At 43.2% G+C, this 27,162-nt stretch overlaps 1 protein-coding gene across 1 annotated transcript in view; it reads left to right on the top strand.

Annotated features, from left to right (window-relative positions):
• The window catches only part of LOC130086893 (uncharacterized), an 832,515-nt gene that overhangs the window by 458,750 nt on the left and 346,603 nt on the right, over positions 1 to 27,162 (top strand). The gene's annotated exons all lie outside the window — the stretch shown is intronic.

The raw sequence follows: 27,162 nt of genomic DNA, 5'->3' as shown, positions 1-27,162 counted from the left end.
GATGGTGTTCATGATGGTCAGAGATCCAGTCTGATGATCCAGCTTCAGTCTGCCTCTGAATCTCTCATTACCTTCATTACACTGAACATCTGTACAGATATAACTGAGATCTCCAGTGATGCGAGCAATGTGAATGCCATTATAATACCATCTAATACTGTCTTGTTGGTTTGTTTGAACACCAGTGTTTAGAGTGACTGAATCTCCCTCCTTCACTGACACTTCTTCTGTATCAGCAAACACACCTGAAGAAGAAACAATTAACATTAGCCCAAAAAAAAAGCATAATAGTGCTGTAAAAATTTTTTTTTTTTTTTTTTTTAGATTATCAAAGTCAAAGTCAAAGTCAGCTTTATTGTCAATTTCTTCACATGTCAAGACATACAAGAGATCGAAATTACGTTTCCTCCATCCCACGGTGTACAGACAATATACTGTATGCAGTCAATATAATAGTGCAAAAGTGCAAATAGTGCAAAAAGTCTGTTGTTCCAGTGTGCAATGTGCAATTTATGCATACAGTCAATATAATAATAGTGCAAAAGTCAGTTTTCAGGACAAACAGGACAGCAACAGCAACGCAAGTCCAAAGGATGTTATGTAACTGGGGGGAGAAGGGGAAGAGAGTTCAGCATCCTAACAGCCTGGTGTATGAAGCTGTTGGTGAGTCTGGTGGTGCGGGCACGCAGGCTTCTGTACCTCTTACCAGAGGGCAGTTGCTCAAACAAATTGTGAGCGGGGTGGCTTGCATCACTCACAATTGTGATGGCTTTGCGAGTGAGGTGGGCGGTGTAAATATCCTTCAGGGAGGGGAGTGGGAGTGAGGCACCAATTATCCTTCCAGCTGTGTTCACTATGCGCTGCAGGGCCTTTCTGTTGTAGTCAGTACAGCTTCCGCTCCACACAGCAACACAGCTGGAGAGGATGCTCTCAATGGTGCCTCGGTAGAATGTGATCATGATGGCTGGTGGAGCACCTACCCGCCTGAGTTTCCGCAGGAAGTACAGGCGGCGCTGAGCCCTCTTTGCCAGTGATGCAGTGTTGGTGGTCCAGGAGAGGTCTTCACTGATGTGAACCCCCAGGAATTTGGTGCTTCTCACTCTTTCCACCACAGCACCGTTAATGGTCAGTGGCAGGTGTTGGGTGTGGTCTCTCCGGAAATCAACAACAATCTCCTTAGTTTTGCTGACATTCAGCAGGAGGTTGTTGTCCCTGCACCACGTGGTCAGAAGGTCGATCTCCAACCTGTATTTGGTCTCGTCGCCCTTGGTGATAAGACCTACTAGAGTAGTGTCATCAGCAAATTTCACTATATGGTTGTCGCTGTAATTTGCAGTGCAGTCATGCGTCAGCAGGGTGAAGAGCAGCGGACTGAGCACGCAGCCTTGAGGGGCCCCCGTGCTCAGTGTGATGCAGCTTGAGATGTTATTTAATAATAGTGCAAACACGTACCACTAGTGCCACTAGTACCAATAGTGCCAACACGTACCACTTGAGGCCTCTGGCAGAGGAAGTCCAGTAGCCAGTTGCAGAGATAAGTACTGAGTCCCAGTTTGTCAAGCTTGCAGATTAGTTGTTGTGGTATTATTGTGTTGAATGCAGAACTAAAGTCTATAAACAGTAATCTCACATATGAGTCTCTTTTTTCCAGATGGGTGAGGGCTGGGTGGAGTGTAGAGCAGATTGCATCCTCTGTCGACCGTTTGGCACGGTATGCAAACTGGAACGGGTCCAGGGTGGGGGGAAGAATGGATTTGATGTGTGACATGACAAGCCGCTCAAAGCACTTCATGATGATGGATGTCAGTGCCACGGGGCGGTAGTCATTTAAGCATGATGGAGCAGTTTTCTTCGGCACAGGTATGATGGTGGCAGCTTTGAAACATGATGGAACGATGGCTTGCTTCAGGGAAGTGTTAAAGATGTTTGTGAAGACATCCTTCAGCTCCTCAGCGCAGTCCTTCAGCACACAACCTGGGATGTTGTCTGGGCCTGCTGCCTTTCGGATGTTGATAGCAGCAAATGTCCTCTTCACGCTATCGGCAGAGAGGCACAGAGGCTGCTCATGTGGAGGAGGAGGGATCTTCTGTGGGCAGGTGCTATTTTGTGCTTCAAAGCGAGCAAAGAAGTGGTTCAAATTATTGAGCAAAGGGATGTCGCTCTCACAGCTCTGTGGCGCGGGCTTGTAGTCCGTGATGGCCTGAATGCCCCGCCATAGGCTTTGTGCGTTCCTGCTGTCTTTGAAGTGGGTGGTTATCTTGTGAGTGTATTTCTTTTTTGCTTCCTTGATGCCACGGGACAGGTTGGCTCTCGCTGTTCTCATGCCAGCTTCATCCCCAGCTCTGTAGGCTTTGTCCCTGGCTCTCAGCAGCCTGAGGACATCTCCTGTCAACCATGGCTTCCAGTTAGCCCGAGTAATGAGGTCTTTTGTGTGGGTCACATCGTCAATGCACTTGGGGATGTAAGAGGTTACAGTGTCTGTATACTCCTCTATGTCTGTCTGGTTATTGTAAGTAGCTGCCTGCCTAAACATTTCCCAGTCTGTTGTGTCAAAGCAGTCTTGAAGAGCATCAGAGGCTCCCTCAGGCCACACTTTTACCTGCTTGCGAACCGGTTTGTTTACTTTCACTCTTTGTCTGTATGCGGGCATTAGCATAACAGTATTATGGTCAGAGAGTCCAATGTGGGGGAAGGGGGTGGCTTTGTATGCTCCTTTGCGTGTAGTGTAAACCAGGTCCAGGATGTTGTCTCCTCTTGTTGGAAAATCAACATGCTGGTATAGCCTTGGAAGAACAGTTTTAAGATCTGCATGGTTAAAATCTCCAGCGAAGATGATGAAGCCGTCTGGGTGTGCCGTCTGTTGTTCACTGACAGCCTGGTACAGTTCCATAAGAGCCGTGCTCCTATCGCTGTTATTGTTAGTGGGGGGGATGTATACTGCGACTAGCAAAATCGCGGTAATTTCCCTTGGTAGGTAAAAAGGACGGCATTTTATGATCATAAACTCCGCCAGTGGTGAGCAATGTTTGCTTACCACTACAGTGTCCCGACACCATTCATCACGGATGTAAACACAGATTCCTCCTCCTCGTGATTTTCCTCCCTTTACAATGGCCCTGTCTGCTCGATAGCAGGCTAGCTGCTCCAGTTGTACAGCAGAGTCGGGAATGTTATCATTTAGCCAAGTCTCAGTGAAGACGAGCACACAGCAGTTACTTACTGTCCGGTTCATTGATCTGAGCAGTCGTATATAATCCATTTTGTTGTCCAGTGATCGTACATTTGCCAGGAGAATGGATGGTATGGCTGGGCGAGTTGGATTAGCCGCTAGCCTGGCCCGGACGCCTCCGCGCTTGCCCCTCTTCTGCTCCCTCGCACATCGCTTCCGACGCTTTCTTTCCGGGAGGGGAGTAGTAGGCGAGTCCGGTGTTGTTGCAGGCCGGAGTCCGAGTTCCCTTAGCGTCTCTGTTGCAAAGTTCAGACCACTGCAAACCTTCCTTTTGCAAATATCCAATAGAAACTGCCTGCTGTACTTGTAGTGCGACGTAGTAAAACGAGACGAACACGTAAAACATTCGGACAAACACTTTTTAAACGAACAAAACACCGTTCTGTTGGGACAGAGAGATGTCGCTGCGTGTGCACGCGCTGCCATGTTTACATGTTACAGTATAAGAGTAAATTATGAGTAAATGTCTGGATTATAATGTAACACAGAAGAACATCATTGATTTACACTTTCACTCATCAGACAAAAATACACGAGTCTCATGGAGGATCTTGAATGAACATCATACAACACATGAATATTATGAGTACCCTTGATAATACTTCAGGAAATTGTGCCATTTGCCAAAACATTAAGATACAATGGAACGTTTTATATATTAATCGTTAGGGGAGTGCGGGGCACAACATAACGCGGGGCTAGTTGTAACACACTTGTTTTAAATACTTCCACACATGATGCCAGCACGAAACTTGGTGCATTTACTAGTTTCCATATCAACACTATATAGAGAAAAAAATGCGCCAAAATTCAGAAATCTTTGTAAGATATCACTGAACATTTATTTAACCATAGCAAAAGTACTTTTTTTTTTTTTAATTCATCTCTATTTTTTGTTTATTTAAAATTAGACAAATCTGATATTATTTTAATCTCCAATCTGTTATTTAACAGTTGAGATAGTTCTTTAATGCTTCGCTAACTAGAAGACACTAGCAGGGTTTAAATCACAGTTGTGCAGCTGGGGCATGTTGTCACACTGCGTTACAATGAGCCCATATTAGAAATATGCTATTATATTCTATACTTTTATGAATTCTATTGAGAAAACATGAGAAACATGTAAATAAAGACTGAGAGTCAATGTTCAGAAATTATTAATTATTATTTTGTTTTGAACGATGCTGTATGGCTCTGTTTTCCGGTGTGTTTGTTGTCAAACTCCAAAATTAGTTTATTTTTAATTATTAAAAAATGCCATTATTTTACATGAAAAAGTTAATTATTGCATTTTATTAAGAAAATATTTTGGTTTGACTTGTATATATATTTTTGATTAGATTAGATAGCATTTTAAGCTGTCATATGGTGATGTTACAATGTTCCCCTCACATGTTACAATACCCCACCCTATGGGGCATGTTGTCACATTTCACTTCCATTCTTTCGGGGTAAATTAAGAAAATAGTATACTGTATTAATAAAACAAAACCACATAATTGTACTAGACATGTAGGAAATTAATGTGGAAAAATATTAATACTCTAAACCCTAAGTAGATTTACACAAACTGAGAAAGTCAAAAAGCGTTAGGCTACGTTGTGCCCCGCTCTCCCCTATAATTTTTACTGTTTCAATCTTACACTTAAATAACATGTTTTCATTTACACTTTTATTCATCCAAAACAAAGCGACATTGTGACTCAACGGTGCGAGAACATGTTACTTTAGAGGTTTGTACCATGTGCATTGACAGGGACAACTTTTCAATATTTATTTTTCAAAATACAAACAATACATGAATATCCTCCGAATATAAAGCTAATAGAGCATATCATAAAACTTTTTTTCGTTCATTTTTACCGGGAAAACAGATAGTAGCCTAATGTATAAATGTCTTACCATGCAGACGTAAGCACGTCAACAATAAGAAAAGAAATAGAGAGACATGCTTCATTCTCAATATTTCCTCAAAGATGAATGCGGCAGATTCAGTGAAGTAAAAGTGATCTGTTGTTACTCTGCGTTAATGGCAAAGTGTCACGGTTTATGAATCGGCTCTCTCACGCTGATGTGTCTGCGTGAGTGTATTGTGTGGGTGTGGTTACTCATTGTGCTGATTAGTGTCACCAGCTGTCATCCATTCCAGTTCCCTTTATATACCCAGCAATTCTTTCCCTTGTTGTCAGATCGTTGTGGTTGTTCCCCGGTGTGTTTCCTGTGCTCGTGCCTCGTCTGCTGTTCCTCGTCTGCTGTTCCTCGTTTGCTGTTCCTCGTCTGGATGTTCGTCAGTTCGTCGTGTCATCTGGATGTTCACTTTCCCTGGGATTCACTCGAGCACGTCATCACCTGTTTACCACCGGATCGCCATCTCGTCCCTGCTTCACTATCCATCTGAGTGTTGTCCCCGACTTGTGCCTGCTTCATTGTTCATTCTGAATTATCCATTAAACTGAGTTTTACTTGCATACTGCATCCTGCTGTTATTTCCTCACAGAACGATCTGACCAACCATGGATGCAGCAAGTTCATCACAGCTCAACGATTTCATCGCTCACAGTATCTCACGTATGGACCAACAAGCAGAGAGCATCTCGGGCACAGGTCGTGCGGTGCAAGCACTCGTGAAGCAGGTGTCCGAGCTCACCCAACAGGTACAACTTTTACAGACTCCCACTGCGCCCCCCACACCGCCCGTTCCCCCACCACCGATGCCTGCAGCAGTTGAGAGACCAGAGCCACGCCTACCCACACCAGAGGGATATTCCGGGGAACCGGAGTATTGCAGAGCATTCCTCACAAGATGTTCTATGCATTTTGCCTTACAGCCACGCACTTTCCAGAGCGAACAGGCCAAAGTAGCCTTCGTGCTAACCCTGCTGTCAGGGAAAGCAGCACTTTGGGGGACGGCGGTGTGGGAGAACGGAGACGACTGCTGCACCTCATTCCAGGCACTCTCCGAGGAGATGAAGAGGGTTTTCGACCGGCCAGATTACTCGCCGAACTGCGACAGGGAGAAGGCTCGGTGGCGGACTACTCCATTCGTTTCCGCACCCTGGCCGCAGAGTGCCGTTGGAACGAGGAGGCGCAGTGGGATATGTTCCTGCATGGGTTGGCTGACCGCGTTCAGAAGGAAATATACGCGATGGACTTACCAGAGACACTGAACGGACTGGTGGAACTTGCGCTGAGAGTGGACTCTCGCCTGAATCGTGTGACCAGACTGACGCGCCCCAGCCGTTCCCAGTCCAGCCCGGAAGACCACCAGCCCGGTGGCGCGAGCGCGGTCAGCCCCGCATTCGACCACGAACCCATGCAGGTGGGGAGAGCTCGGCTTTCCCGGGAGGAGAGGGAGAGGCGGAGATCCCAGGGACTCTGTCTCTACTGTGGCCGGGCAGGTCACTTCATCCACTCCTGCCCGGTAAAAGAGCAAGCCCGGTAGTAAGTATGAGGCTACTATCGGGTGGGATCTCCGCCGAGAAGACCTCATCACCATCATCAACCCTCCTCCCGGTAAGACTGAGATGGCGACAGTCGACGCACTGCACCAACGCACTACTGGATTCGGGAGCGGAGGGTAATTTCATGGACTTCAAACTTGCACTTAAGCTTCAGATTCCCGTCACTCCTCTCTCGCACCAGATTACAGTCAACGCACTCAATGGTCAAGAACTTCCCCTAATTACACATGTTACTGAAGACATTACCCTAATCACTTCTGGAAATCACACAGAACTCATTTCATTTTTTCTCATGGACTCACCACTTGCACCAGTGGTTTTGGGACACCCGTGGCTTTCCAGGCACAACCCCCGGATCGATTGGGGCACTAACACTGTTTCCACATGGAGTAACCACTGTCATGAGTCTTGTTTAGTGTCTGCCTGTCCTTCTGTGTCCGGTTCTGTGTTTCAGAGTGAGGCAGCGGATTTGTCTAACGTGCCCGCGGAGTACCAAGACCTGAAGGAGGTGTTCAGTAAGTCTCGCGCTGCTTCTCTTCCTCCGCATCGTTCCTATGACTGTGCGATAGATCTACTGCCAGGTAAATCTCCGCCTAAGGGCAAACTTTACTCTCTTTCTGTTCCCGAGAGGGAGGCCATGGAGAAATATATTTCTGATTCTCTGGCCTCTGGGTTCATCCAACCTTCCTCTTCTCCTGCGGGGGCGGGGTTCTTTTTCGTTGGGAAGAAGGATGGTTCTCTGCGACCTTGCATTGATTACCGAGAGCTGAATAACATCACGGTAAAGAACTCTTACCCTTTGCCGTTGATGTCTTCAGCTTTCGAGAGGTTGCAGGGAGCATCCATTTTCACGAAACTGGACTTACGTAATGCATATCATTTGGTTCGCATCAGGAAGGGGGATGAATGGAAAACCGCTTTTAATACCCCTAGGGGGCACTTTGAATATTTGGTTATGCCGTTCGGGCTTTCCAACTCCCCAGCGGTTTTTCAAGCACTCGTGAATGACGTGTTGAGAGACATGGTAGATCAGTTCATATATGTTTACCTGGATGACATATGTGACCAGTTACGGAAACTAGGGACACAAGTCGTTCTGGAGCATTTTGAGTTATTCACAGATTCTGAAAGTGTGGTCTCCAAGCTTTCCAACGATGTGTAACACATGGAAATCTGATAATATTTGGAGAAGTTGTAGCCATTTGAAGTTAGGCACTCAAAAAAACTAAAAGTGGAGAAAACCGCCTCGAAAGATGTGCAGTTCTCACCTCTCTCTGCTGCTGGGAGTGACAATAGGGCTCATTTACATCTAATTTAGATAAGCCATACCCCCTGTAAAGCTCCCCCTGTGCTTTACAGCTTTTTTTCTTTCCTGAGCTAGCTAATAACAATAGGTAGGTATGGGAAGGTCTAAACAGACTAAACATGAGATAACATGTACGTGTTCTTAGAATTAAAACAAAACGACAAACTTTAATGTTTAATGCAAACTCACCCCCAGGACCGGCGAATGCACTTCTGCCGCTCTAGGCGAAAAACAATTGTGCTGCCCCTCTATTTGCAACGTTTACCAGCAACAACACACAAAGACCAATATGTCATATACATATAACGCAAAACCAGCAACAACACACAAAGACCAATATGCCATATACATATAACGCAAAACCAGCAACAACACACAAAGACCAATAAGCCATAGGCCTACATATAACGCAAATAGTGCGCAACGTGCGTGTGCCCAAAATGTCAACAATATTAAAGTTTATGCAGGAGGTAAATGCCTGCTGGCATTTTTATTTAAGCAGTCATGACAGGAATTTTCCAAACAATCATATTTCCTCCTCAGATTACTGTTGCAAATCTCTTTACACCACTTTCTTATGTGCGTATACACACACAAATGAAATGTCCGCAAGCACATTATATCATCAGCAGGTTCAGCATCTTACATAACGACTAAGGAGCAAATAAAGCTTAACTTACGTTTCAGAAACGCGCACGGCAGGCCTTCATCGCAGCAAAGGTCTTAACTGCATCCTCTATTTCGATTCTCTGTGCCAGTTCATGTTCTATGGAGATTGTTGCCAGTCCATTAAGTCTGTTCCCTGTTCACAAAACGTTCCCCATTCAAAGCAATCGGGACGTCACATATGAAACAGTTAGCCACCGCTGTCAGCGAGCCGAGCCGCCGTATTCAAGCACCGAGGGCGCGCGCGCCGCGCCCATACCTCCGGTTCAGTTTCCCGAGCCCACAAAGTGCGGCGAAAACATTTTCGGTGTAACTGCCACGGTTCAGCTCGTCTGCGACAATCTTTGCGGCATCGATCTTCATTGAATTTTGATATCAGACAGAGCCGGCCAGAGTGCTGCATAATAAGTAGCCACGCTGTTGGGGGGCGGGGGCAAAAGCGCCGGCGGCTATTCAGTATGGAAATACACACAGACAATGACACGCCCCTACTGCATGCTAGAATCTCCGAAAAACAAGCCGATTTCAACCTCAAAATGTACGCTTTTAAATATACCAATACTGTTATCTCAAACATGGAGAGGCTTCTTCATGATCTCAACTAACAGATTCTGCAAAAAAGCGGAAATCACCAATTTTGGAAAAAAACGCTTCTTTCTCATTTTGCTCGCAAGTTGTGCTGCCGACTTGTGTCCCTGGTTTCCGTGACGGGTCACATATTGATTTTTTCTTCGTCTCTCCAGGAACACGTTCAACACGTCAGGCGAGTGCTCCAGAGGTTGTTAGAGAATGGGCTTTTTGTCAAGGCGGAGAAATGCTCGTTTCATGCACAGTCTGTTCCCTTCTTAGGGTACATCATCTCTTCTGAGGGAGTGCGCATGGATCCTGACAAGGTTAAGGCTGTGGTAGATTGGCCAAGTCCAGATTCCCGTAAGGCCCTACAGCGGTTTCTGGGATTCGCCAATTTTTACCGACGTTTCATTCGTAATTTCAGCCAACTAGTCGCACCTCTGACTGCCTTGACCTCCCCCCGAACGACGTTCAGGTGGTCGAACACTACCGAGGCAGTGTTCAACAACCTCAAAAGTCGCTTCGTTTCGGCTCCCATTCTTGTCACCCCTGATCCCACACGTCAGTTCGTGGTGGAGGTCGACGCGTCAGAGGTGGGAGTAGGAGCAGTGCTTTCACAACGCGCTTCCTCAGACGACAAGATGCATCCCTGCGCGTTTCTTTCTCATCGACTATCGTCTGCCGAACGTAATTATGACATTGGTAATAGAGAGTTGTTGGCAGTTAAACTAGCGTTGGAGGAGTGGCGTCATTGGTTAGAGGGTTCGGGGGTTCCCTTTATCGTTTGGACCGACCATAAGAATCTTGAATATATCAGATCTGCTAAGAGACTCAACTCCAGGCAGGCTCGGTGGGCTCTTTTTTTCGGTCGTTTTGATTTTGTTCTCTCGTACCGCCCCGGGTCCAAGAACATCAAACCCGACTCTTTATCTCGTATTTTTGATCCATCCGAACGCCCGGTGACTCCCGAGTGTATTTTACCTGAGAAAGTTGTCATCTCCACTCTGGTATGGGAGGTCGAGTCGAAGGTCAAGACAGCCTTAGAAGGGGTAACGCCTCCGCCTGGTTGTCCACCGAGCCGATTATTTGTTCCGGAGGGGTTACGGTCCGACTTTATTAGATGGGGTCATTGCTCCAACGTGGCTTGTCATCCAGGAGTGACTCGCACCAGGTTTCTAGTTAAACAACGATTTTGGTGGCCATTGATGGCTCGCGACATTCACGATTTTGTTTTGGCTTGCTCAGTCTGTGCCACTAGTAAGACATCTAACCAACCCCCAGACGGGTTACTTCGACCGCTGTCTGTCCCTTCGAGACCCTGGTCCCACATCGCTCTAGATTTTGTCACCGCCCTCCCGCCTTCCAATGGCATGACGGTTGTTTTAACCGTAGTGGACCGGTTCTCGAAGGCGGCACATTTCATTCCCTTGCCCAAATTACCTTCAGCCAAGGAGACAGCGGTCACTGTCATAGATCACGTTTTTCGGTTACATGGCCTCCCGATGGACGTGGTCTCTGACAGGGGTTCCCAATTCGTATCCAGATTTTGGCAGGAATTTTGTAAATTGCTGGGGGCCACGGTCAGTCTGTCCTCGGGCTATCATCCCCAGAGTAATGGCCAGTCTGAGCGAGCCAATCAGGACCTCGAGAGAATGTTGCGATGTTTGGTTGCCAAGAATCCGTCGTCCTGGAGCCAACAGCTTTCTATGGTGGAGTACGCCCACAATTCATTACCAGTGTCATCCACGGGCCTCTCGCCATTTAAGTGTAGTTTAGGTTACCAGCCACCAATTTTTCCGAGTCTGGAATCCGAGGTCGCGGTCCCCTCCGCTCACGCATTCGTCCAGAGGTGCCACCGTACTTGGACTAGAGCCCGTGAGACTCTACTCCAAGCAGGGAGGCGCATGAAGGCCAAGGCCGATCGCCACCGGTCAACGCCTCCCGTTTACGTCGTGGGTCAAAAAGTGTGGCTTTCTACCAAGAATATTCCTCTCCGCTCCGTGTCTAACAAGTTAGCTCCTAAATTTATTGGCCCGTTTCCTGTCACCAAGATTATTAGTCCGGTGACAGTCCGACTCAAACTCCCTCCTGCGTACAGGAGAATTCACCCCGCCTTCCATGTGTCTAAAATCAAACCTGTGTTTCATTCTCACATTAATCCGCCTGCCCTGGTCCCCCCCCCCCCCCCGCCGCGACTCGTAGATGGGGAGCCCACATATTCGGTTAACCGCATTCTGGACTCGAGACGGAGGGGACGAGGATTTCAGTACTTGGTGGACTGGGAGGGTTACGGTCCGGAGGAGAGAAGTTGGATACCGGCTAGAGACATCCTGGATCACTCCCTTATCGATGATTACAATCGACAGGTAAGGGAGTCTGAGAACGCCAGGAGGCGTTCTTAGGAGGAGGGGTACTGTCACGGTTTATGAATCGGCTCTCTCACGCTGATGTGTCTGCGTGAGTGTATTGTGTGGGTGTGGTTACTCATTGTGCTGATTAGTGTCACCAGCTGTCATCCATTCCAGTTCCCTTTATATACCCAGCAATTCTCTCCCTTGTTGTCAGATCGTTGTGGTTGTTCCCCGGTGTGTTTCCTGTGCTCGTGCCTCGTCTGCTGTTCCTCGTCTGCTGTTCCTCGTTTGCTGTTCCTCGTCTGGATGTTCGTCAGTTCGTCGTGTCATCTGGATGTTCACTTTCCCTGGGATTCACTCGAGCACGTCATCACCTGTTTACCACCGGATCGCCATCTCGTCCCTGCTTCACTATCCATCTGAGTGTTGTCCCCGACTTGTGCCTGCTTCATTGTTCATTCTGAATTATCCATTAAACTGAGTTTTACTTGCATACTGCATCCTGCTGTTATTTCCTCACACAAAGCCCGTCTACGGAAAGCCTGGCCACTCCCTATTAAGTCCTATTGTACCGAATTTTGGCTGTAGTTCCACCAGAGTTCCACTGGGGGCGATTGTCCGAGAGCAAAATGAATGGGAGTCAATGGGGCTAGACGGCAAAATTTGTCTCTTTTACCCGATTGTCATTGAGAAATCTCAGATTTGAATGTAGGTTCTGCAAGTTCAACATGGGTTATAGGTCGAAAGTTGAATGAACGAGTGCTTATGTCCTTTCGATTTCTTACAGGTTGAGTTGTTGTTGCCCATAACACGCTAGCATTTAGCTAATGGACGCTGATTGGTCAGTGAAGGACTGATTACGACCAGAGACACCGCTTGATGGCATCGTGGCATCCGAAGCGGGAGCAATGTTAAGACCCCCAAGTTAAGAAAAAGGTGGTTCGACCGTGACATCCCCACACAGGGAAAACTCACTTAAAGAACAGCACACAATATCAATTCACAACATAAAGAAATCAGAGAAATAACAAAGAAAAATAACACATCCTGGGACGTAACAAGATCAACATTAGATGGGTGGACCTAGGCGTGATAACAAGCTTCAAACAACTAACTGAAACTAACACTTCTTATCTGATCACAGCACGAGTATATGGGTCATTGATATACAGAGAGATGCAAATGCTGCTGAATACATACACATAGTAAATTAAATTAATATTTCACATTCACACAGTAAGATCTTACAGAGAATATATTTCGAATAGGCCTAACCATTTTCCATTCTGTACTGTATTTTGCAGTAAACATTATGTTTTGCAAAGTAAAATTGTGGAAGTTCTTCAAGATTCACAAGAACACACACTCACACTATTAAAACCTCAAGACATGCAAACACTGATGCACTGATTACCACAAACGTCCAGTACAGACACATTCTCATGCACATGTTCTCAACAGATGAAACCACTTTTCTTTCCAGATCTAAAACTGAGGCCTTCTGTGGTTTGAGTTTGTTGAATACAATACTGTAAAAATACACCAAAAACATCTGTTTGTTGCTAATATAACAAAATTAAACGTGCACTGTTGTTCTGCAGATTTATGTATATTAATCGTTGCCTTTTGATCTGAATGCATTGAGAATGTGCTGCTAAATCATGTAAAATGGCTGTTTAAAGTCAGCTAGGATTTCCTGGACATACACAGAGTAAAACTGAAAGATACCTTGCTTAAAATAAATACTTGTGAACAAATATTTGAGCCGTTCCCGTGTGAGCTTTAACATCAGTCCCAGTAGGGCATCTTGTAAAGGTAGATTATCAGGCTATCTATGTAACTTTGCCCCAAATTGTGTGCGAAATTCAGTCCATGTATAATATATGTCTGTTCCATGTGGATGAGTTTTGGGCTTGTTGAGAATCCACATGAGGGTTTTAAGAGCTCAGAGGAAACTATAGACTAATCTAAAGTAAATGTTCAAAGCTAGAAACTCTTGAATACAATCTGGTTAATGTCCCATGATGCTCAACTATCTCTATGTAATTCTTTGAGCTTTTAACCTTTACTATAACTGAAACACATGTAAACATGCAGGATTACAATAAACAGAAACTTTTTTTTTTACAAAAACTAAAAAAAACTCAAATTACACACAACAACTAAAACCATATTTGAGAAAAAGTAAAATGAATGTTCAGAGTTTACATGCACTTAAGAAATTGGTTTATTGCAGCGTTATGAAATGCGGTGTAAATGTCATGCTCTTAACCTGCGTACACAATGGCTGATATCAGCAATCAGCTTTAACCAAACCCCTGTGTTACTTTAGTTATCTCACACACATGCACTCTTCAGAACACAGTAAGAACGCAGATAATGCTTTTGCATTGCCATAAGCTGCTACTAATACAGTGCATGTGAGCAATGCTTTCGAATCTTAAACAGTTTGGTTGCAATACCGGCTTTCTGGTGTGCATGAAAACCCTATTGATAAGAACATCAATAATGAGGAAAAAGCCTCACAGAGTTTAATTAACGTCTGGTGACGACACCTGTGTATATCACCTCATCCTCCTGTTTAACACTCTGAAAGAAAACATACAAAGATACAAATTGTCAATATTAATAGTATGTAATAATGTCAGGTTTAGTACAATAAAAGTTTAATAAAAGAGCTAGAGGTGAAATGCAGAAAAGAAGAGAAAGGGTTTTTAATAGTAGGTCTGCTGCCTTTGTTTATGGCAGTTTTCCATCGCTCATTTGCACAGCATGTTGATATGTCAGCTGGTGGGTCAGGAAAGCTCCTCGATTCTAGATTGTGAGCTTCTAGAGGCAGAGATTGTACATCATCTACTTATAGGGAACTGGTTTAGTCTTGACTTGTGGTTGAGAGTGTTAGGGGGAGCCACATGTACCAAGTGGTGCTGAAGCACGTGCCATTCGGCCTCTTGGTTGACTTGAATGCCTTTTTTGCCTGACATTTTTTAACTCTTTCCCCACAAAAGTATTCAAGTGTAGAGTGTTAATTTTGGCAGGTCACCTCGGTCAAACTTGCATCAGCTGATCCACGTCTATCACAGCATCCCTATATATACAGTCTATTCAGTATTATTAGCACTATCATCACGTTACCCAGGAGCTAACAGTGAAAGTCTACAGACAAAAAAAATAGTCATCTCAATAAAAATCCAAGCAGAATTTGCATTGGATGCAAGTTTGTTGAACCTTAAATATGCGAATTTGCCGCATTGACTTATGTAAACTCCTTGGTTTGTAACTGACCTCCAAGTAAGCGTTGCTCGTGCATCACTGCATTACTGACAATGGACTCTTCTTTGCCCACAACATTTCTAAGAGTTTTGCTAATGTTGGCCTTAAGAGAAAGATACAGACAAGAAGCCGGAAATACAGAAAAAGCAGCATCCTCATCATTTGGCTAATGTTCACTCTCCGAAAGTGTCTTCAATGCAAACAAGTCAACTTTTCCTTTTATCATCATTGCTTGTTTAACCGGGTATCAGCAACATCCTTGTTACTTTGGCTTTTCTGATTATTATTGGCAACATACTTGAATGCTAAGGCTTTCCGGTAATTATTGTTCTTGCCCAGAACATAATCGTACAGTCAATCCAAACTGTATGCGTTTTTGATAATATTCACAAATTGTTTATGGGATTTGAGATCTCAGAAAATGAGATTTGCAAATAAAAAAAATATTTACAAATGTGTTTTATGTCGCAAACACAACTCTGCCAGGCATTTATTTGTGAACCCCTTTCTGTGCATTTGTAAATCACTGCACGCATTTGTGAATCTCCTCTTGTGCATTTGTAAATCCCCTCACGCATCTGTGGATTTTGAAACACTTCTAGCTTCGACGTGGAGACAAATCCACATATAAGTGGACTCCACCCACCGTTTCCTCAAGACAATCAGATAACGGCCACATTGAGCTGATCAATCGTAGAACGATCTCGCTACTACATATCACGTTAGGCTTTACACTCGGACGGTAACTGAATCTGATTAATTTTGCAGATATATGCAGTTTGCAGCACCCTTGAAATGGAGCTATAATCATTCAAATTGAGCTGTTTGTGGTTAAAACAACCCCGTTTCCAAAAGATTGGTGGAGTTTAAGGCTTCTTTATATTTCCATCAGGATAAACTCAGGATTACACACACATTATAATCATCACAGGCTATCCCGGGCATCATAACACCATCTCTACACCGTCAAAAGCAAATAGCCCATTATCTTCCCTGCTGCCGTAGCAGTTTCAAATATTGTAAAACTAGCATGTTTGAAATGTTAACATATTTTGGTGCCCATGGTGCCGCCAATATGATTGACTATTGTCAATGCTTGATTGTTTGCAGACTACAAAACAGACCCATTGTTAATTTTATTAGCTGTAGCTGTGTTGATAACATCAATGTCTGCCTGGCATGCTTTTACCCTTATACGGTTTCAAACTGTAACAGTAGCAAACTCACAAGAGTGGCCAGGTCTTATTTTGCACTTTAAAGGGGAACTTGGCAACTCTAGCCATTTCTTCGCTGATTTTCACTTATGTTGTCGCTGTTTTCTCATCTTTCTCACTTGCGGCACCTTCCTCCCGCTTTCTACCGTTGCTCATGTGCATTTGTTATTATTGGAGCCGGCCAACTTTATCTCCACCGAGGTGGGTAATACATCATACACAGTATCATAGAATTATGTCGAATTGCCGTAAAGCAGTTCGCTTTTCTCGCTCGTTCTCGCTTCTCACGAGACTTCCTATTTCCAACTTACCGGGACGTTAGTCCCGATGTTGCAAGGTTGGTTTTCCGCTGGGGGGAGCGGGGAAAGTCACCATTCTCTCCAGAACAGGTTATTGAACCATTCAAATGATTTCTAAACGGTTTTATTAAGTTGAAATTGTTGCCAAGTTCGCCTTTAAAGATTGTATCAGCGATTTCAGGTCCAAAAAAGGCCCAAACATAAATGATCACATTCATCTAATCTTTCCTAACGATCCGCTAGCTGCCCGCCCCATAAGCAGACCGTCAAAAAAACGCGTCTCTTTAGGCAGCCTAGGCTCTGAGATCTGCACACAAAAACAAGTGGTTTCACCAACCACTCAAAACAAAAATAAATAGTGTTCCAACTTCCAACCAATCACCGACAGGGGGTTTTGCGCTCGTGCACGGCTGCACAATTCTGTTATTATTTACTCACTCTCCATGTATCAATTTCTTTCTTCTGCTGAACGCAAAAGAAGATATTTTGAAGAATGTGTGTAACCAAACAGTTGATAGACCCCATTGATTTCCATAGTATTTTTTTCTTCCTATATGGAAGTCAATGGGGAACTGCAACTGTTTGCTTACACACATTCTTCAAAATATATCTTCTTTTGTGTTCAGCAGAAGAAAGAAATTGATACACGGAGATTGAGTAAGTAATCATGTTTGGGTGAACTCCTTTAACTATCCATGTACGGCTGCTGTCCTGCTTCTAACAAAGTGACAGAACAGAAGCAACTGATTACTTTCACTTTAGACATGACCAACTGTGTTTATGTAAGTATTTGCACAATCAGACGCAATTTAGATAAAGTCCACTGTTTATCGGGCACTGTTTGACAGGTTTTTAGAGTGCGCGCTCTGTGTGTATGCACACAGAAAAAAAAATGCATGTCAGAACAGCACGCAAATGAAATTTTTAACCGGCAACAATTTAAAGCAAATGCAAATAATACATTTTTTGTGAAAAGTGACAAGTGCAGTGTCCCTTGAGTAACTCTACCGCTGCGCTAACATGTGATGTGAATGTACGTCGAGTTACAGGTCACGGTCAGGGTCTATGTTGGAGCATAGTTTGGGGGTCCCCTAGTGGCGGCGGGGCCCTAAGCAGCAGGCCGTATATAAAGGCAGGCCAATTTTTATTTTTAAAGGCCAGTTATTTCATGGATCCAGGATACTATGCATCCTGATAAAGTTCCCTTGGCCTTTGGAATTAAAATAGCCCCACATCATCACAAACCCTTCACCATACCTAGAGATTGGCATGGTTTTATTTCAGTTCACCTAATAGGTTTGATTTGCATTGAGAGATGATCTTATGGAAAGTTCCCCAAGCCAATCTCTAGGTATGCGCTTTTCTCGGCACTCAAAGCGCTTTACATGGAAGGGGGAATCTCCTCAACCACCACCAATGTGCAGCTCCACCTGGATGATGCGACGGCAGCCATATTGCGCCAGAAAGCCCAACACACACCAGCTTACTGGTGGAGAGGAGACAGTGATGAAGCCAATCAGTATATGGGGATTCAATGATGGACAGAGGCCACTGGGCAAATTTGGTCAAGATGCCGGGGTTACACCCCTACTCTTTTTCGAAGGACATCCTGGGATTTTTAATGACCACAGAGAGTCAGGACCTCGGTTTAACGTCTCATCCGAAGGACGGTGCTCTTATAGTGTCCCCGTCACTATACTAGGGCATTAGGACCCACACAGACCACAGGGTGAGCGCCCCCTGCTGGCCTCACTAACACCTCTTCCAGCAGCAACCTGGTTTTTCTCAGGAGGTCTCCCATCCATATCTGATCTGATCTGATGTTGGGTCTGGCGTATCGCATCTTCCTCTTCACTATACCCCATAGGAGATACTGAATTTGGGATTTTCATTAGTTGTCAGTTTTAATCATCACAATTAAATGAAATAAACATTTGAAATATATCAGTCTGTGTTTAATGAATGAATATAATATCCAAGTTTCACTTTTTGAATGGAATTACTGAAATAAATCAACTTTTTGATGATATTCTAATTATATGACCAGCACCTGTATATATATATATATATATATATATATATATATATATATATATATATATATATATTTAATTAATTATATTATATTTATCACAGACACACATAATATAGGATCATAGACACATTGGCACCTTGTTATAGTTGTTAAGTGGTTTTAAAGATTTGTTAAATATAACAAATACTTGTGTCTGATTTGTCTCCATCATTACAAGAAAGTATAAAAGCTTATGTATAAAAAAATATAATAAAAGTTGACTTAATTTGCTCTCGTGAACCCCAGATTTGCACTATATGAGATGAAATTAAAGTTTTATTAAATTTGTCAATGTGACTGTAAATACTGACCGGAGTGCAGAAAGTGATCTGCCAACTGATACGACGGCAGAATATGATTTCCTTCCAGAAACAAAAGCTTTTATTATTTTCTTTGAAATAACATAAAAACCTGCTATCCAGATACCATTGACATGGAGTCCTGACAAATGTCTTTGTGTAGGAGGTTTAAAACATGAAAGCTGTTTTACCTGTCAATCATTTTGGATCGACAGGCCTTGGGGGCGGGGTTTAGAAGAGAGAGAGTGTGGCTGAAGATATGGGGCGTGGTCTAATTCAGTCTGCACAACTTTACTGTCTACAGGCTCTCACAGGGTGAGACCACTTTCAGACCACTGAACTGTTAAAGAAAATGTATCACACATTTACTTTTTGCAGTTTCTGCTGTTGCTGTCTGGTTGGTAAGTGATTGAAAAGATGCATGTTATTTGTGTGGACCAAAACTTAAAATACAATATATGAAGATGTGTAAATTCAGGTATTTTGCATACTGCCATTTATTTTCCAGACTTCAATTTTTATCTGTTGTTTTGCCATGTCAGTCTTTCTATTGTTCCAAATTCTGTAGTCACTTTAAAACAACTTCAAACTTTAAATACAGCTTTAGTAAACCAACTTAAATTGGGAAAAGGGTAACTAAATTGGAAACGGTTTGATCTTCAGGTGTGTTTGGTGGTGATGCAGTGAAGTCAGTGATGGAGGGAGATTCAGTCACTCTAAACACTGGTGTTACTGAAATAAAGGATGATGATGTGATTCAGTGGAGGTTTGGAACTAAGGGGCCGCTATTAGCTCAAATCAATCGAGAGCTTGATGAGATCCACATATCTAACAGCACTGATAGGAGATTCAGAGACAGACTGAAGCTGGATCATCAAACTGGATCTCTGACCATCATGAACACCAGTATAACAGACTCTGGACTTTATGAAGTGACCATCAGAGGAAGCAAGACCACATTCACTGTTACTGTCTATGGTGAGTAGAGAATTACAGCTCACTCTATTTTACACACATATACTGTATATTATATATCACAGAAGTGGCTCCAAGCCTCACAAAACTGACTGGACAGTTTTGGTTTTCAACATCATTCTGATTCCAGGCAACAACAACAACAAAAAAAATAGTCAGAATTTAAATTAGTCAATGCTTTGGAGCATTGAAAGTAACCCATGCATTTTCTCTACTTTGTATGCCACTTGCAATGGCAATGCAAAGAAGTTGTTGGAAGTGTTGCTCAGTCAGCGGATGGACCTGTGCTCTTAATCAAGATTGCGGGTTCAATTCTCTCATGGTGTTACTGAAGATCTGCCCCTACATTCATATGGTTCTTTGCATTGTGTAATTTACAGTAGGTCATGCATGGCCTCAACTGGTTGAAGCCACATTGTTTTCATATTTCTTTCTATTCTTTTATGTTTTCCAGCTCGTCTGCCTGTTCCGGTTATTATCAGTGAATCCCCACAAAATTCATCATCATCCTCATCATCATGTTCACTGGTGTGTTCAGTGTTGAATGTGAGTCATGTGACTCTCTCCTGGTACAAAGGAATCAGTGTATTGTCCAGCATCCGTGTGTGTGATCTCAACAGAAGCCTCTCTTTACATCTGGAGTGTCTGGATGATTCCTACAGCTGTGTGCTGAACAACTCCATCAGCAACCAGACCACACATCTCAACAACACTGAGCTCTGTCACACATGTCCAGGTATGTGATATTACTATGTTCACTGGTGACACATATATGGCATGTATTTACTGAGGTGATCTGTTCCCAAACACTGATCTTCTGCTTATACTTACATCAGTGCTGTATTTTTAACAGTTTTGTTAATGGATGTGGGTTTTGAGAAATTCTATTCTAAAATCCCTTTAAGCAACTTTAACATAATTTTATTGTCAACTTATCTTGACTTTTCTAGTGTTGAGATGCTTTCATTTACATGAAGGCGATTTGTTTTTCCCTCCCAATAATATTAAAATACTATTATGATAAATGATAAATTACAATGAAATTAATACGTTATAACTAATAGTTTGTAAAAGTATTAAACTGTGTCTGTGCTCTGTATGTTTGAGGTTCCTTTCATTGGTACATACAATGGTGTTGTAATACATACATACATACAATAATCTGTTATTTTTGTCTTAGTTTGATTTTAATGGACTTTTAGTTTGTTTCTGTTAAGTATTCAGTCAAATTTGTTCTATTCAATTCAATTCAATTCAAATTTATTTGTATAGCGCTTTTCACAATACATATTGTTTCAAAGCAGCTTTACAGAAAGTGCATTTCAGAAATGTACATAGAAGAATATAGTTAGTTAATCATCATGTATTAATTTCTAGTTTCTAGTTAATGTTCTAGTTTCCTGCCTGAGTTTGTCACTATGGTTACTGATATGATTAGTCATTCTCTCCATGCTGTGTGTCAATAATAATCCTAGTTTGCCTGTGTATTCATCTGCCTGGGTTTGTAGTTCTCACTGTAGGTTGTCATTAACGCAAGAACGTACTCGGTTACTATCGTATAGAAACCGAGCCTATAAAGGGAACCCAAATTCGCCATTATAGGAGGTTTAAATCGACTGAAGCGACAACTTGCCATGTTACAGTACGGCAGGCAGGGCCGTAGCTAGAGGATTCGGGGCCCCCTGAAAAAATATTGATGTGGGCCCCCACCACCCTCCACCAATATCATATACTGTACAATAGATGAACATGGAGGCCCACATAACAGAAGATGGTGATGTTGTTGTAAAACCTTTATTTTAAAAGTTAAATGTTTATATAAAAATTACAACTAGCCTAATACAAACTAACAAAAAAGCAAGAAATTGTTAAATAATAATAAAACCAATTTTTAAAAAGTAATAATTTTTTTCCCCATCAGTCTGTTATAATTCATAAATCAAAAAGTAAACATTTAGAAATTGACAAGAATGCAGTCTAATAAAAAAAATAAAACCATTCATTGTCTTATTTTTTAATAAAGATAATATGGAACTGGTAATATTATTAAATAAAGCGAATACATTTATTCATCCAAGTGCAGTGTGTTGTATTCATGTTTTCTGCCTGTGTTTTCTCGATGTTTTAAATATCATCAGCCGGCAGGTCAGATGCATAATGCAATGTGTCGTGACTCGTGTAATTTTTTTTAAAACTCTAGTTACAATAGTGTAAAAAGACAGGAATTTAGACCATGTAATCATTCGGTCGATTGTGGCGCGCACCGATAATAAAAAAATGACTGTACACGGCAGACTGTAGACGGAAGTTTTCTAATTCCCAGCGAAATAACAATATATAACCGGTCTTTAAGAACGTCTTGATCGACTGGGATACAACCACTCTCCTTGCCTCCCTCTCCGTCTTTTCCTGGCATTTCTGGTTCCCTGATTTATGTTTTCTTTCCCCCGACATTTTTCAGTCAGTCAGTCTCCTGCTCTTCCACCAAGTTCATCGTTAACTTCAGGCTGCCGCCTCAACTCTGATTGGTTCTGTTCACGAGCTGGGGTGGGACTTACAATTTTATTGGGTCCATCTGATGTTTGTCACTGACTCTGACTGAATAATTAATAAATACTTTAGGTCGGACTAAACCATTTTTATGGAGGTAAGAGAAGCAGATATTTGGAAAAATATTTACCCAAATTGCACGTTTTTGTGGTTTTCATTTAAATTTCAGGCATACAACTAATATAAATATTAGAATTATTCATACTACAGGGGCCTAAATAGTATAACTGCTGGATTTTGTGGGGCCCCCTGGGCAGCGGGGGCCCCTATAATTGTCACCACCTTTCACCCCACTAGCGACGGCCCTGACGGCAGGCTATGCAATACTCAGGGAACTGAGGTTACGATAGTAACCGAGTACGTTCCCTTTCGAGAACGGTCACTTCGTATTGCGTAGTTATACACAGTGGGGACGCAATGTAAAACGCCACACCATAAGTAACTGGCTGCTACTGAAAACCCAGGACCCCTGGGCTCACAGAAACAAGCCAGAATTCATATTATATGATAAGGACACCGTCAGGTCTAAATAATATATATATAGTGATGTCACTAAGCTCATGCCCCAAAATTAATATACTAATAGACCGGATACCCTCGGGTCTGATTATATGGACAAAAACAGCCAAAGCTGGTTTATAGCAAGGGATAGTGTGCTTATGAACAGTGACCTGACACATAGATAAGACTGGACCCTGTCAAGCCTAATCATACAGAAAGGACCTTCGCCTGCAGGGTAGGTACCTCCATATTATAGAACCTCACAAATGTGGAGGGCGAGGACCAACCGGCCACCGCACAAATATCCTGAATAGGAAACCCAGAGGACCATGCCCATGACGAGGCCATACCACTAGTTGAATGGGCTCTAGCGCCTATAGGGCGAACCTGACCCACTGAGGTGTATGCCAAGGAGATAGCATCCACTATCAATCTGGACAGCCTCTGCTTTGTGACTGGAGATCCTTCGGATCAGCCGCCGAAGCAGACAAAGAGCTGTTCTGACTGTCTATAGGACGCAGAGCTCTCCAAATAGACCTTCAAAGCTCTAACAGGGCAAAGTAGATTAGCCTCCCCATCCTCATCGGCAGGGGGAAGAGCTAATAGTGTAATAACCTGTGCTCTAAACGGTGTTAAGAGCACCTTAGGGACATAGCCATGTCTGGGTTTGAGAGTAACTTTGGAGTCACCTATTGCAAACTCCAAACATGAGGGGCTCACAGAGAGCGCCTGCAGTTCTCCCATTCGCTTGATAGATGCCAGTGCCAGCAGGAGAGCAGTCTTTAGCAAAAGTGGTTTAAGATCAACCGACTGAAGCGGCTCAAATGGAAGACCCTTCAGGGCCCCAAGGACCGTGGAGAGGTCCCAAGATGGTACAGAAGGAGGCCTGGGAGGGTTCATCCTCCTCGACCCTTAAGGAACCGTATGACCAAGTCATTTCTTCCTAGCAATTGGCCAGCCACCGGAGCATGATAAGCTGCTATGGCTGCCACATATACTTTGAGCGTGGACGGGGAACGGCCCGCGTCTAACAACTCTTGTAGGAAGGAGAGAATCACTGATACCTCACATGACTGAGGTTCAAAGTGTCTAACCGAGCACCAGCCGGAGAACACTGACTATTTCAGGGCATAGAGACGCCTGGTAGATGGGGCTCTAGCTTCAGTAATCGTGTTCATGAACTTCACAGGGAGGTCCCCAGGTACCCGTTGAGGGGCCATGCATGTAGGACCCATAAGTCGGGACGAGGGTGCCAGATCATCCCTTTCGCCTGCGTGAGGAGATCTCTCCTCAGTCGGACAGGCCATGGGACTTTGTCCACCATCTGAATCAGCTCTGGAAACCACGGTCTGGACTTCCAGAGGGGGGCCACTAGGAGGACTGGGCATCCCAGTTCCCTGACCCGTTTGATGACCTGGGGGATCATGGCCGGCGAGGGCTTGCTTGACGTTGCATCCATGCCTTCAGGCTGCCGCTGGCTGAGAAGCTTCTTCCTCTTTGGTTGAAGTAGCGCGGGAAAAGGAAGAGTGGGAGGAGAGGCGTCGCCATCTTGAGAGAGAGCTAGCCATGTCCGCAGCACCGATACAGGCATGCCCTCGCAGAGAGAGCAGCCGCCAGCAGAAAAAGCAGTTTCAGCGTGGGCAGGTGGCGCATGTCGAGCAATGGATTTGAACCAACTCTTTCAGACTGTATAACGTAACAGTGTTCGAAAGGATATATGGTTGATCGCCGGATGGCCACTGGAGAACGGCAACAGGAGAGAGCGGCTTCCAGGTGAGTGAAGCGCAGTCCGCTGTGTGAAAAAGGCTTGTTACCATGGCGATAGCTTCAAATTTATCCGGAGGACACAGAGACAAAAGTTGTCGCTGAAGTAGAGAAAATCTGCTATAATGTTGAATTTGGGTTCCCTTTATAGGCTCTGTGGCGCCTTCGCCATTGGATGTGCAGTTGCTGCAGCACAGCCAATGAGTGAGCCGTCACTCACTGTGCTCGCTTTGCAGCTGCAATGCGTTTTAGATAAAAGCTTCAATAATCTGAGGAAAAGAGTTTCCCCACTGCGTATAGCTACGCAATACGAAGTGACTGTTCTTGAAAGGGAACTAAGTTTGGTTATAATAATCTTTCTTTTTAATAAAGTCTGTTGTTAACTCTTCATCCTTGTCCTCTTCTATCTACACCATACCTAGACTTTGTGACAGGTGTGAATTTTTTCCAGCCAAAGTAAATCAAGGAGAGTGTTTAGGAAACTTGATTGAACAGTAATGAATTTAGAAATTGCATTGTGAGCCGAAATCACAGACTTCACCTTCAATGATATATAAGTGCAGTTTCAGAGTATTTAAGGTGTTCCTTATGTCCCTCTCAGATGAAATATTCATCTTGTTGAAATTCACTGTTCTATTTCATGTTTTTCTTTTATTTCCTCAGATTGTACATTCTGTTGTAATGTTCTTGAAACTGTGTCCCGATTGGTCATCTCTGCTTTTGTGGGTGTGGCTGCTGTTTTCATTGTGGTGTATGACATCACATCCTGAAAAGTTGAACAAAAGAATAAAGAACAGACATCATCATCATCATCATCAGACTCTCACAGATGAATCATATACAGTATATCCCACAGTTTGTATAAAAATATCTTCACACCCCTATTAAATTTGCTGCATTTTGTGATGTAAAATTGAATTCATATAAAACCATATCTGATATTTTTCCACCTGTAAGGTATTAATGTAACCAACTGAATTCAAGGAACAAACAAATAGAAAATAAATTAAGAAAAATTAAGAAAAAGACTATTCCTTTAGCCAGAACATGTTTACATTTACACAACAAACTGGCTGTCAGTTGGTAATGAATGACCATATAGATTAAAGTTAGGTTCTTTCACCAGCCGCCCTTTTCAAATGAATCTTCCAATTAATTAACTTTTTTACACATTTAGTTTATTTTGAATGTGTGTTCAGCAATGCTCTGTTACTGGCATAAAATTAGCGCTGCCTGCTGGTTAGCTTTTTAACTACATTTAGCAGCAAATTAAAAGTTTTGCTGTTTTTTTAAATAAAGTAGAGATCCATTGTTGACGTCTGTATCCAATTTAGCTTTCACCCAGATGCTGAAATTCTCATGCTCTGTATAGGTATCAAAAGTAATTTTGTTTAACCATTATTTTGTAAAGAGTTGTAGTGGCTTTTTTATAAGCCAGGGCAAGGTGGTAAAACAAATAAGCAATGTCCACACAGCGATGTGTCTATGCTTTGTTGTACATTTAATGAAAAATAACTCTTAATAACCATTTAAAAGCATGTGGATCTATGGTAAGAACCATGGGAGCTTCTCATTTCTTATTTGTCTTATTCCTTTCCTCGTGTCTCAGCTCCACCCCCTGTAGGATGCAAGGGAAGGCTGCAAGGGAAGAAAAGGAGGACTGAGGAATCGAAGGAAAGCTTATTTGTATTGTAGTAGCCTTTTCCTTGGAGACCTTTGTTCCCTATTTGCTACTATAGTTGGCTGAGCTGGAAATAGCTTGACGCGTGCAGTTGTATAGATGCACTTGTCCAGTTTGTCCAATGACCATTTATTGTTATTGGTGTAGATAGAATGTTACACAAAACTTGAGGTAAATAAAACTAACAATTAAACTATAGTAGTCTCTTATATGGTAACAAATGGCTCGTCCATACGGCACACCACCACACGGTCAAAAGACTGTTTGCCCTCTCAGCCACACACAGATACTGTGGCTTCCTGTCTTTAAAGGGACAATGTGTACTTTTTTAGGTATTTCATTATCTAAGATCAATATTTTTATTCATAAATATGTCCTCAATGGTGTACAAATACCTCTGCCAATTATCTGACTTATCCTCCTAAACAAATAATTTATTATCTTTATATACATGGGACGGGTAGGTCCACGGAGGCTTCCATGTAGTTCCGCCATTTTGAAAAACTATAATAGTAGAGAGGGACAAAAAGTACTAGGCCAACGCGTTTTCGTTCAGAGCCAGCGTCACGTAACTGAAAGCAGCAGAAACGGAGGAGCAGAGCAGTGAGAGGCGATTGTCACGGCCCCGGCCAGTTTAAAAGGCTGCATTACACTGTTATTTTTAATGGCGGACCATACATATGCCGAGCCACAGGAGAAGAAATCCTCGTCGCCAAAAAAGTCCAAAATAGAACCTAAAACCTTTTCACCCGAAGGAAAACTCGACGAAGTCCCACCAGAGAGCGCAATATACTAGAGCATTATAAACAGACAGTATCAGGATTGAGAGCGCTACTTGCAGTCTTCACGTCCTTGTAGATCTCTTCCTGAAACGTCCTGAAACTGTGTGTAAGCTGTGAACAATTGCTGCTATGAAACACAACATAATAGTGTGAAACTTTGATTATAT

Source organism: Rhinichthys klamathensis, unplaced genomic scaffold (assembly GCF_029890125.1).
Source record: "Rhinichthys klamathensis goyatoka isolate OS25496 unplaced genomic scaffold, OSU_Roscu_1.1 h1tg000103l_1, whole genome shotgun sequence".
Classification (NCBI taxonomy): Eukaryota; Metazoa; Chordata; class Actinopteri; order Cypriniformes; family Leuciscidae; genus Rhinichthys; species Rhinichthys klamathensis.
This window is presented reverse-complemented; position numbering and strand designations above follow the sequence as displayed.